We start from the raw sequence: 13,641 nt of genomic DNA, 5'->3' as shown, positions 1-13,641 counted from the left end.
AAATATTTTACAATTAGAATTATGGCAAAACTAAGGGGGACCATACATCTGTTTTTTTTTTCCCTTGCACATGTTCTCCTTTGTGGTCCTTAACTCTCCCTCTGGGAGGAATTTTCAAATATCTTAAACACATCTGGGATTTTTCTCTTGTTCTCTTTCCCCCGAGATTTTTGATGCAAAAGGCTCTTGGGATGAAGAGCTGACTCCCCGCTCTCTGTCCTCTTTTTTAAATGTTCAGATACGGCAAACCAAGACATTTCTGAGCTTGTGTAGCTGTATCACCTGTAGTAGGCGTAACAGTAGCTGTACTAGTTCTAGTAGTAGTAATAGTAACTCCAGTAGTAGAAACTGTAGTAGGAGTAATAGTAACTGCAGTTATAGCCGTAGGAGTTGCAGTAATAATAGAAGCAGCAATAAGAGGAGTATTAGCAGCAGTGGTAGGATTATGAGTAGTCTTTCTAGCAGCAGTAGTAGGAGTAGCAGCAGAAGCAGTAGTAGTAGGAGCAGCAGTAGTATTGGCAGTAACAATACTAGTAGGAGGGGTAGGAGTAGCAGTGACAGTATTAGGTGTTGCAGTAACAAAAGTTATAGGAGTAGCCGTAACAGCAGAAGCAGTAGAAAGCCAGAGGCCGGACTGTTCATCCCCTCGTGGTGTGGAGCGCTTCTTCTCCGCCCCCACCGCCCGCTCCTAATCCGCTGTCCCGGCCTCCCGGGTGAGCGCTAAACCGCTCAGCGCTGGGGGTCGAGCGGCCGCCCGCCAGCGCTCCCTGCAGCCGAATAAACACTCGCGCCGGAGTCTATGAATTACAACTGCGATTATACCAACCACGAGAAACATGTTCACGGACTTTTGTCGTTGAGAAGGAGAATTTGGGAGGGTTGTTATGTTATTTACGCTTATAACGCACGTTTAGAAATGAGCGGATAATATACCAGTTCTACGGCAACTAGGCGAGTAAATCTTAATATATTTACACGCAGGACGTCAGCCACGGAGGGAAAAGAACGCGACAAACACTTTCAGCCACACTTGTGAATGTACATTAACGATTTTTTTTCCAAAGCAGCCCACACGACCTCTCCCTCGCTGTTGCCCACGCCGTCGACCGTGTATTTATTTATTTCGATCCGTCTATCGATCGTGCCCCATTAATTAATGAGGTCGCCGCGCTCGCACAGATGACTGTCGGCAGGCCAGAAGGGCATGTCTCTTGACCTCTGACCCGGGGACAGCCGCGAGGAGTAAACGCTGGAGAGAGACTGCACTGTGACAGATACTCTGGGATTAGAGAAACATTCTTCCCTAAATTCAGAAATCTAATCCCAGAGTTCCCACACCTGCCAGAATCACAACGGGTCCCAATCCTACTGGGAGAGGGAGGAGGGAACTCAGTGGAACTGACAGCCCAGTATGTGATCTCCTGTCACAGCCTGAGGAACAGTGAGCCTGTCTCCCAATAATGCTCAATATGTTTACAGTATATGTAAATATTTTATTAAATGTCTTTGTTGTAAATGTCTGTAGATTTTATTTTACTTTTATTTTTTGTTTTGTTTCATGTGAATTTCATTATTTTTATTTGCTTTGGCAACACTGATTGTACCCATCGGTCATGCGAATAAAGCACCTTGAATTGAATTGAATTAACTGAGGAGGAGACAGCGCAGTCAGGGCTCAAGTGGTTGTGCGTGAGCTGTGCTGGTGTCTGGGTCAGGGCTCGTTAGGCATGTGATGCTTCCCCAGCCCCCTCCACTTTCTGTTGCCCCCAGGCCGCAGAGAGTCAAGCCCAGACAATCGCACACAGCTTTTCACAGGCACACGCCCACTTCCTGACGCACATACCCAGATGCAGGGTTACACACACATTACTGTACTCTGCAAAACACTCACCTCTCCCCGGGCACTACGCCACAGAAGTGCTTTTGTTCCTGCAGGAGGAATGTGGTGAGGTGTAGCAAGGGGACAACATAAATGCCGCACAAGCTTTAAGGCACAATCAGTACCAATGGGATTCAGAGTTGTGTGCAACTCCAATTCCCTTCCCCCTCACATTTTCTCACTGTCAGTTTGCATCTGATGTCATACTGACCCCTTTCTTCTCTTCCTAGCTTCAGTACCTGTCGATATTGGAGAACCTTTGCTATAATACTTGTTAGTTTTCAAGGTAATCCTGTTTTCTTCCACATTTTAATGTTACCAAGAACTCGATGGCTTGTGGTACTTACCTCTGGTACTGTACACACCCTTCATCCTATTGTGCTCTAACTACGTAAAGCACCAAGAGGTGGTAGCCACCATGAAAAAGTGGAATATAAATTAAATTCTTATAGCTTGCTAGTTGCATATGTAGTGGGAGCATTATCACAGAATCACTCCCAACACTCACAATGTCAGATGTAAATTGAGTCTTAATACAGTGAAAAAAATATGCATGCACTTATAAAAAAACAGCACTTAAGTTTATGTCTGACGCTTAAGAAGAAAGCTGTCTCGTGACATAAAGGCGCATATTTGAGAAACTGAAGATCAGTATCTGTCAGTTTCTTTTTCCTACTTTCCTACTTGTATTGCTTGACACAAGGACAAGATCTGTGGGTCTCCTCCCCATCCTGGCAGCTATTTCCTGTGAAAAACTATTAACTAGCCCTAAGGTTATATATTACCCAAGAAACAATTTCTCCAATGGTTCCTGAGGAATGTAAAGCAATAGCAGACGGGGCCATTGTGCTGTATTATGGGTAAGAAAGTTGATGGAAGGGATCTCGCAAGAGGCATGTATCAGCTGCTGTTGGCTGAGTGGTCTCATATCTCCACAACCTGTAGCAGATCTAAGTATCAATTGATGTGTGGTGGCCAACTAAAGGAGTACTACCTGGTAGGGAAGTAAAGCTCTATTTCGCTGCTGTATTCCTATATGATTGTGTGCTCTTTGTAGTCTTTTGTAACACCTATTGGAACTGACTGAACATTGTAGCATTTTGTGATTCTATACCTTCATGTAGTTGTGTTTCTAATGCTCTGCATTTCCTTGCTGTGTCTTTCTCAAAGTCACCTTGCATAAAAGTTGGACATTCGTTTTGTGGTTCTGCTGTTTTGATTTCAGTGCCTGCGGTCATACACGGAAGGGGCCAGTGGTTTAATGAGATCATTGTATTTCTCCTGGCTCAAGATCAGCGATGGGGAAACCTTTCTGCAGGGGCAGAACAGCCATGAAGTCACATGAGACGCACTGCTGATAGAATCTGATCCTTCCAATAAGAGTTCCACAGAATGTGCACTTCAATCAGACTAATTAGTTTCTGCCCCCGCCCAATCATTTCATTCTGCTCAGTAATAAGTGAAAGAGACTGCCTTTTTTTTAAGCCAGATTTAATTTAGGTCTTATTCAGAGCCATTCAGGATGAGAACAGCTTGACTCAGATCCTTGCGATGTACTGTAGGTCTCAAGTTGATACCTCATGAATGTCAGCAAGAGACCTGAAATCAAAGCCTACTCAGAGATACAAGGACGGAGGCGACAGTTACCTGAGACAGTTATGGGAAATTGCATGAATTAATCAGAGGGACAGAAGGCAGAGTTACAGGTTGACCCTGCGTTAGTGGAAAGGAAATAAGAGCGGACACTACAGGGGCACTGTTCCCCGGTTTCTGAGGTGTAATTTCAGCTTCCTCTCCCTCTCTTTCCTACAGATTGGGGTTCATCTTCTTCCAATCTTGTCCACCTGCTGTGTTTCACAATGCTGTGTGCACATGTAAGCCGCTTGGATATGACCAAAAGGAGTAGTAGTTGTAGTGGTACGCCCACCGGCCAAAATAATAGACCCCCACTTGAACAATCTGAACCTGAACTTTCACCTCATCATATCAAAGGTCGATCCAATTCATGGCCACAGGACACACATGGACACAAACCAGGGCCAATTTTCCCAGAAGCCAATTCAGCTACCAGCATGAGCTGTGGGAGGAAACCAGAACACCCAGGGAGAACATGCAAGCTCCACACACACAGCACCCCAGGAATTGAACTCAGGGCCTTTCCTGACATATGTACAGCCTAATCCCATCAGGATTCTACCAGCTTCTTGCCAGGTGCCTTCTATTGGAGGCAGTAATGAGGCAGTAACCTGCAGGGTATAACAGTTCCACCCATAAGACTGATGCACCAGCTCTGGTTTTCTTCCCCCAAGCCAGTGGACTCTGAATGTTCTGAATACAGTATTTGCGATGCAGGGTGGTTCTAATTCACTGTGCTGGCACTGTCGGCAGCAGGAGAGGGTGATTAGTGACACTGGTGAGATGGTTTAAATGGTGACTGCTGCATGTTTGGGTCATTCCCAGTTCTTCTTGGGATGACCAGGTTACTATATTAGTGTTTTACTATATTTACTATATAGGTTACTATAGTAATCAGGAATCTTCTACGGGACCACACCCACAAATACACTTATATAGTGCTTTCTGGACACTCCACTCAAAGCGCTTGACAGGTAATGGGGACTCCCCTCCACCACCACCAGTGTGCAGCCCCACCTGGATGATACAACAGCAGCCACAGTGCACCACTACACTCACCACACACCAGCTCTCAGTGGGGAAGAGAACCCAGTGATGAAGCCAGTTCAGAGATGGGGATTAGAGGCAATATTATTGATAAGGCAATATCAGGGCAACACCCCTACTCTTTCTGAGAAACAGCCTTTTTATAGTATAGTGTTCCCACCACTATTGTGAAGCATTAGGACCCACACAGACTACAGGGTGAGTACCCCCTACTGGCCCCACTAACACCTCTTCCAGCAGCAACCTTAGTTTTTTCCCAGAGGTCTCTATCTAGGTACTGACCAGGCTCACACCTGCTGATCTTCAGTGAGCTGCGGGGTTATATAGCTGCTGCCCTACAAAGGCAAATTACCGCCGTTCTTCATAATCCGGTAGATTTTCCACTCATCATTTGATTTTTTTTTTTTAGATTTTACAGTAACCACCTTCCGCGTTACCTTCCGTTTATATCACAAACAGCAAGTACGGAGTACCGTGAACACGTCAGTAAACTATTAATTGTGAAGCCGCCAAGTACAATATATTTTATATAATCTGCAGTTAGTGGACGCCGATCCACGTACAGCACATTATTTTCTGTGCCATGGAGTTAAAACACTGTATTGGGCGCGGTTGCAGTTTCCGAACCTCGCAAAGGCGGTGGACTTGATGTGCTCCCGCGAGCCCATACTCTTTTTCCTGTCCGTCACGAGCGCAGGATGAATGGCACTTTTGTTCTTGAGAACTGTGGGGGACAGATGGGAAGAGAGAGAGCGCGGGTGGAAACGATGCAGCTCTAATCCCTATTAAAGTATTCGGGATTGTAGCGTTTCGGGGCAGGCGAGCCGGGAGGCAGGGGAGGCCGGGAAGGGGGAGAGGCGCACTTTTCGAAGCGCAGGGGAGTGTTGTTATTCGGAAAGGCGGAGGGAGAGCGGGGTTGAAGCGAGCGAGCCAGGGGAGAAAGTGGAATGCGAGCGGAGCAAGGAGGCACTTAACTTCCAAAATTGTTTCCATACCATAGCTGTGCCACGGCGTAGCTGCTGCGTGTGTGTGTGTGGCTACAGCGGCGCAGTCCACGAAACAAGACGACAAAAACCCACAAAGACAACGTCCCTCCTCCCCTGAAACACATTCACTTTCGAGGCTTGGTTGGTGAATTTATTCACTTATCAATAGTTCGTAATAATGAGCTAGTTTCACTTCTAATTGTGTGTACCAAGATCAATAGCTGAGAAATCGTAATGCATGTGTTCATTGAATTGGACAATTCTTAAAATATTTTAATGGATCCATCATAACTTCTTCAGTTATATACTTCGGGGTAACAGCGATCTGAATCCCAGTTTTCGATTAAGCTAAATATATTCCTTCTTATATTGCGTGCCTAAAATTCCTTCCTTCGAGGCCTGTGCTTAATTTACTTGGTGATATTAATACGGGCCTATTTTCCACAAATTGGAATATTAATAGAGCTGCGGACACAGTCCGCAACGCAGGGGGGGACATGCGCGCTCACAGACCCTCTCCGGCGCGCAGGCACGCCGGCCAGCTCAGCCACAGAGTGGAGAAAGAGGGAGGGAGAGAGAGGAGAGGAGAGAGGAGGAATGGGATTGAGAGGGCCGACAGAGAGGAGGGTGGAGAGATGATTGTTCTAGAGGGGAGGAAGCAGAGCCCACTGTATTAATAGCCTCGAAAGAGGGAGAGGGAGCAGACAGAGACCCCCTACAGCCCAGAGAAGAGGAGGAGGGGGACAGGAGACGGAGGGAAACTTCTTTTTTTTCCGCCGTTCTTATGTTTCTTCTCCGCCAAGGGTTACCAGCTGGGAGACACGAACTCCGCGTTTCTCTCAGCGGCGGCGAGGCGGAGAGGCTGTGAGTTCGCGGCGGGTTGGGGGTTGTTTATCAGGGGAGTCGCCGCGGGCAGAGAGGCACCGGCCGGACTGCGAGAGAGAATTAAAGACGCAAACCGGGGGTAATCCACACCATCGCGGATTGAAAGTCCAAGTCTAAGGTGAGTCCGAGCGAATCAAGTGCGGGGAAGAACACGGAGCACATGCTAACAATGCTAATCGCAGGAAAGACGTGCGCCGTTCGGTTCTTGTCAGAGTTCTGTTGTATTGATTGACATAATTCGCCAAACAGCCACAGCACACGAAGTCTTAAATACACAGCGTGTCCTGCTCGCTCTCCCACTCGTGTTCAGTTGAGTGGAAAGAACCCACCTACTCCCGAGAAGGAGTGCTTAATAAACACTTTCCGCCTCCCCCGCTGACATCCTCTTCTCAAACGGGGTATTTAACGAGCCCCAGTGATGCAGGCTACTGAGCCCGGAATCCCAATGCTGCGATCCGGCTGGCACCCAAGACATAGAACATAATGGATGTAACTCCGGGATCGTGTCCGACAAACACATCCATGGAAACGCAATGAGCTACGGAGAAGTGAATTTAGCGGGAGCTGGCGATACTGTAGAACTATTCTGTAACTTCAATTACCTGTAAATCGGGGTGACTTTGTCGACTGCTGTGTTACACTGGTCAATCCATCCCATACTTTGTAAACCATAAGAGTTCAGCTGGTTAACTGTGACCACAGCAAAAGTTGTTTACCTGCGCGCCACTTCGGGTAACATTGCATAACAGTCAAATTCTGAAACATTATTTCTCCCCCCTGACCACCCGGCAGTCGGATTTCCTTTACCGGATAATCTGTTCCTTAACTACTATAGCCTCAGCATTACAGAGTCCGCGATGTCTTTTGTGCGTCCATGCCGTTTCGCAGCCGTATTCACGTCTACCAGCCCCAGCTCCGGGGCTGTTGTTTTCGTTTTGATGTGGAGCCGAAATCACAGAAAATCATTATACGATCACCGGAAAATTATGATCATATGTGATAACGTGACCGCTTTGCGCCGTAAAGACTCCGCGCTGACACGCACAGCACGGGGAAAGATCTCTGCTTCAGCCTTTTGCTCCTGTTGCTGTTGTGTGCTGTAGAGGACAAGAAACAAACCCCTTGCTGAATATTTAGTTTGTGTTTGTGCGGGAAGGGCAAGGGAAGAAAACTTCGAACGTAATTTTCCCAACCTGCAAAATGGGATCTACAGCAGATCGACAGTTGCTGTATTAAGGGCTAACAGGGTTGTTAAACTCAGCGTCCCCGTCAGAGCTTTGGTCTCTCTGTGTTGCTTCCAAACGGAAAATGTTTGGTCCTCAAATTTCCTTGAGTGACTTCCCAGACCATACATTCCTTGTCAAGGAGCAGAAACAGACAATTACTTCTGCATCTTGGCGCTGTGACTGCCTTTGTTGTATCTCTGCAGCTGTGGTGGTACATTACTGTCTGACATGTATATAAATATTTGGTCTGGGATTAAGCCGGATCTGAGATGGGCTGGTGTCCCATCCAGGTTTGTATCCCGTCTTGCGCCGGGTGCTTGTGGGGATAGGCCCCGGCCCTCCCGTGATCCTGAAATGGATGAAGTGGGGAGAAAATGGATGGGTGGATAACAGCCAACATGCAGGTTACATATAACAGAAAGAAGACCAACATTATGAGTGAGGCAGCTGTGCTGTGTGACAGGGAAAGTCCTGGAGGTTCCCTCAGAGTGGGGCTCTGCCCTCACACAGTCGATGGATTCGGGGATCAGAGTCGTGCTTGTACATCAGTCCGTCCGGTGGCTCCATGGAGCTTATTGGGCAGAGTTCCTCCAGCGACCCAGCAGCTCAGAAATGTCAGGCAGTGCTTTTAGTTTTGTAAAGATCAAGGGATGCCTTTAATTGTGAAGAAGTGGAGTGGAAAATAGGGTGGTGAGGTGGTGCAGTGGAGCAGTGCAGTGCCCGGGGCCCTGGGTTCAGCTCCTGAGTTGCATGCCCTGTGTTCACATGGGTTTCCTCCAGGTGCTACAGCTTCCTTCTGCAGTCCAGAGACATCCAGTCATTTCTGCAGGGTTTGAATATTAGCTGTGTAAGAAAAGTTCAGTAAATGGCAGATCTTGAGGGGTTGAGTTACTTTGCGCATTACTGTTTACTGCAGTCGGGGCTGATGTGTGTGTTGGGATAGGAATGTTAATTAGTAAGGAAGATTTATTGGCCTTAGCTAAATCATGCCAGCCTCACAGTTCTCTTTTTTAATTGTAGGGGATTGGAGGGTAATTAAGTGAAAGAGTGGTGTTGATTTCATGAGCAGACCTGTGGCATTAAGAAGCGCAGACACAAAGACAGGCTGCCCATGTGAGCTTTCCAAGCAGTTTGTGGAAACAGACAATCACATTGCTGTTGGCGTCTACCTTAATTCAAGTTTAATTCATATGTCTGTCTTTTAAAATGAAAGTGCCTCTGATAATGATAATGACTGTTTTTTTTATAGTTTGACTAGTAAGGAAGATGGAGAGGATGTCTTCAAAATCACATTTCTACATTCCTTATCACCCCGGTCCAGTCAGTACAGGGGTCTGCAGTCCCGGTCCAGTCAGTACAGGGGTCTCCAGTCCAGGTCCAGTCAGTACAGGGGTCTGCAGTCCTAGTGCAGTCAGTACAGGGGTCACCAGCAACAGTCTAGTCAGTACAGGGGTCTCCAGTCCCGGTCCAGCCAGTACAGGACCTCAAGTCCTATTCCAGTCAGTACAGGGGTCACCAGCAACAGTCCAGTTAGTTCAGGGTCTCCAGCCCCAATACGATCCAATTTAGCTATTGGTGATGTATGGTAACCCACAAAACCTACCTGACTGGGGCTCTGCAGGACCAGGGTTGGAAACCCCTGATAAAACCATTATCTTCATTAGCTTTTCCCCTTCATTCCACTATTTACCCCACTCTCCTCAGAGCAGTGTCAATGCACTCTTCTGTTTAGTGTATCAGTACTATTCCCTCCGTAAGTCTCTCCATCTCCCCCGCAGTCAGTAACCTATCCAGGGCTGTTGAATTATACACGACCGGCTCTACAAAGTGGTCTCATTGCCCATGAAATATTTATGCTCTTAAAGTGGGCTTTGTGTGATTCAAACGGGGTCATATTCACTGCTTGTTATTCTTATGGCTGACAAGTGTCTCCATGTCTTTTTTTCAGTCTCTCCATCACTCGCACGTTTGCTCACTCGTTTTCCCATTGAACTACTCTCATGCATGAGTCTGGCTCTGGATTCAAGAAGTACAGGGCATGATCAATAGGAACTCCTTCACTTTTTTCACAATGGACTTTCTGCCTCGTAGGATCTCTGCTCAATGAGCTCTTTTCTGTGGATGAACCCACTTGCAAGTCATAGTGTCTTCCGCTTTTGTATCTCTCAGTGCAGTGTTAATGTGCTGTAATGTACAGTGTGTCTGTATTAACCCCTCTCTCTCAGTGCAGTGTTAATGTACTACTGTATAGTGTCCAGTGTGTCTGTATTAACCCCTCTCTCTCAGTGCAGTGTTAATGTACTGTAGAGTCCAGTGTTTCTGTATTAACCCCTCTCTCTCGGTGCAGTGTTAATGTACTGTAGTGTCCAGTCAGTGTGTCTATATTAACCCCTCTCTCTCAGTGAAGTGTTAATGGACTGCAGTGTCCAGTGTGTCTGTATTAACCCCTCTCTCTCAGTGCAGTGTTAATGTACTTAAGTGTCCAGTGTGTCTGTATTAAACCCTCTCTCAGTGCAGTGTTGATGTACTGTAGTGTCCAGTGTGTCTGTATTAAACCCTCTCTCAGTGCAGTGTTGATGTACTGTAGTGTCCAGTGTGTCTGTATTAAACCCTCTCTCAGTGCAGTCTTAATGTATTGTGGTGTCCAATCAGTGTGTCTGTATGAACCCCTCTCTTTCAGTGCAGTGTTAATGGACTGTAGTGTCCAGTATTAACTCATTCACTGTAGTGTGTCTGTATTAACTCTTTTATCCTTTTCTCTTCTTCTTTCTCACTCAGCTTCTCCTCTTTCTCTCTCCATTGCTCAGTTTTTCAGTCCACTGACATTAGTGCAGACTCATGACTGATTGACACTAGCACCTGTCCTGACACGCCAGGAAGGGGAACTCCAGTCAGGTGATGTCCACACAAGGATAGTCTTTCTGTTTGTCCCTGTTAAAGAGGAACACTCTTACTATTGAGGAACGAGGTGTATGAGGAATTAAAACCCGGTTTTCCCCAGGCTTCAAAATTGAATAGTCAATATTGTTATTTGGCTCTGAAAATGATAGTGAACTTTCTTCAAGGTCTCTCAAAAATGATGTGTTAAATTTCACTGACACATAGATCTTATGATCAGATTACTTTATTGGCCATATACAATTCTTGCATTAGGAATTTGTCTTTTCACATACCCCAGCTTGCTCTCCGTGAGACACACACACACACGCACGCACGCACGCACGCGCACACACACACACACACACACACACACACACACACACGGCCTTGGTTAATGGTCCAGTGGAGTAAGATTCCTCTGCTGGCCGTGGGATTTGAATTGGCCTGGTCCTGGAATGCCTTATTTCATTTTGTTCGGGGATCACCAGCCCCAATACAGTCGGTACAGGGGTCACCAGTCCCAGTATAGTTATTACAGGGGTCACCAGCCCCAGTCCAATCAGTACAGGGGTCACCAGTACGGCCCAGTTATTACAGGGGTCACCGCATCCAGTCCAGTTGGAACAGGGGTCACCAGTACAGTCTAGTTATTACAGGGGTCACCAGCCCCAGCCCAGTCGGTACAGGGGTCACCAGCCCCAGCCCAGTCGGTACAGGGGTCACCAGCCCCAGTCCAGTTGGAACAGGGGTCACTAGCCCTAGAGCGTCTGTTCAATTAAGAGAACTTTCGTTCTTGGGGGCTGAAGTGTGCTTTTATTTTAATTCTAAATGGTCTCTAAATGACTTCATTTAAAGTTGATTCTTCAACTCTAGAAATTGCTGGGGATCCTAGACTGCACCAGGAAGTTGCTTGGTTGGATCCTTTGCAACATTCTACTCAAAGGTTGGAGAGCTCAAGTTACATAAGAAACAAAGTAGTTCAAAGGCAACCTCCTTAATGTTTAGACACTCAAAACAATTGGAGCTTGAATGAAGTTTTGAGCCCTGTTTTGTAGGTGTATTAGGGGTTCAGTAATGAATTGGGTGCCCAGGACCAGGATGTGGCACCCCTGCTCTGATCCATGGGTTTGAAATGTGCAAATGCATCTGTCTCCCCCGAAATGAAACTTATCAAAATGGAGAGACACCAGCAGAAAATGTCAAATCCCTTCTGCTTTGGCCTGCAGAGAGAGCCTTTGTAAACCGTCCAGAGTTAAAGTTCCCAGAGATCGTTCAGGACAGAACAGCAGTATGGACCTCAGTGTGTCAGAATCCACTGCCACCATACTAAACCCACTGGAGCCCCAGCCAGACACTGTTGTCAATCATCCAAAACTACCACCTGCGGCTTCGTTTACCATGGCCAACTGGGAGAAGATGGAACAGGGAACAGTTGTAATTCTCCCAGAGGAGGATCGCAATGCAGAACGAGTTTGCAGTAAATGGGAATGGGATTTATCCTCTCTCATTAATATGGGAAGAGGCCAAGTTCTCTGGCCCAGCTGTAGGAGTGGTGATTCAGCCACAAGTATAAACAGATCTATATATAACTTTCTGGTGGATGGAAAGAGTTGACCTGCATCTAAATTGTAAGATCCGGTGGATCTTAATGCAGCATTGTCATGGTTGCATCGCATCTGCCTGCTTCGCTATATCACATGCCATTCTCTGACCTCTGTCCCGTCAGATAAATTGCCATGTCATGTGTTCCCTTTCCTGTGGTTTGCCCTGTTATTGTGTTCTTGCCTGCTGAAGTGAAATAACATCTTGGAGCACAAGATTTTGCAGGCGTGACGTGGCGTGTATGATCACATGTGTTCCCATCGGCATGCCAGCACAAATGTTGGTGCTCTTCGCACTGGTTGCTAGTGTTGTCATCTGAACGTGAACCTGCAGTGGGCACCTGCAGTGAAAGAGAAAATCTGCACCCGCACCTACAGGGCTGATTCTCCATCCCTTTAAACATCCCAGAGGGCTTATTCACCAAGACTTTCTGCTGTGGAGTGTTGCTGTGTCTGAGAATCACAACTCCTTCTTCCTTTGGCAACACCTGTTTCTATAAAAGCAAGACAGTGCTTACCTTCATTTATTGTCCCAGATGGGAAATTTGCTTTGCAGGCAGTTAAAACGACAACATCATACACAATATTTAGCACGACGTGAATCTGTTAACAAATCTCAGACATACATGTATGATGAAACAAAGAATTAATTAATTCAAATATACAGGGGAGTGTACAAATGAAGCAGGCTAGTTCTATTGCACTTGAATCTGGGTAGACTAAATCAACCCACTGTGCAAGGGATGGTGACTTTACAATACTGTGCAGGTTCATTTTATATACAGTAGTACATGTGGGGTAACTTCACAGAGTTCTTTAGAAAATTAAAGTCAAGAATATGCAATTGGTCTAAAGAACACTCCAGCTGCAATTCCTGAATCAACAAGATAGCACACTCAAAAGGTATTTTACCTTTAGACTCAGTCTCAAGTAGTCTTAAGCTGAACTGGATGTTGACAGAGAGCAGTCTGATCTTTCAAATTCAAGTGGGCCAGGCTTTATGGAATTTGTATGTGAATGTAACTAAAACCATTTTTTAATGACACTGATTACCAGTGGACTAACCTGATCATGGATGGAGCTATTGGGCTCAAAGCCACATAATTGCAAGAGGAGCCAAGCTCCAGTTCTCTGTACAGTATGTAATGGAGGCAGCTAGCAAGAGATTTGGGCTTCCTTGTGCTCATTCCTCAGAAGGAGCATGACTGCAAATCTGCTGTTAGAGAAGGCAATTAGAGAACGTACCCCTGAGTCTAGGGACAGCCCACCAGTCCATCCACAGCCTGTCAGAGGCAGCACTGAGCTGACAGGCTGACAGAAGCATCCGTCCTCGTGTATAAAACAAGCTGACTTGCTGTTAAATCCTGTTAGTTCATTTGTTAGTTGTCGGACTTTATTTGTCAGATGTAACCTCTTCAAAGTGCACTGTGACACATTCATCCTTAAAAGGGGGTCACGCATCTGCAACTCTATTAAAGTGCAGTGCCAGCAGAAGAGGCGTC

At 46.4% G+C, this 13,641-nt stretch overlaps 1 protein-coding gene across 1 annotated transcript in view; it reads left to right on the top strand.

The window, feature by feature from the left end:
• Nucleotides 1-6,136: 6,136 nt before the first annotated feature.
• gal3st4 (galactose-3-O-sulfotransferase 4) overlaps nucleotides 6,137-13,641 on the top strand; it is a 28,013-nt gene continuing 20,508 nt past the window's right edge. The window contains exon 1 of the mRNA XM_015340322.2: nucleotides 6,137-6,550. The gene's annotated coding sequence lies outside the window, so the exon portion shown is untranslated. The remainder of the gene's footprint in view (nucleotides 6,551-13,641) is intronic.

This window comes from Lepisosteus oculatus, chromosome 3 (assembly GCF_040954835.1).
Source record: "Lepisosteus oculatus isolate fLepOcu1 chromosome 3, fLepOcu1.hap2, whole genome shotgun sequence".
Taxonomy (NCBI): Eukaryota; Metazoa; Chordata; class Actinopteri; order Semionotiformes; family Lepisosteidae; genus Lepisosteus; species Lepisosteus oculatus.
The sequence above is the reverse complement of the archived record's forward strand: the minus strand, read 5'-3'. Positions and strand labels throughout refer to the sequence as shown.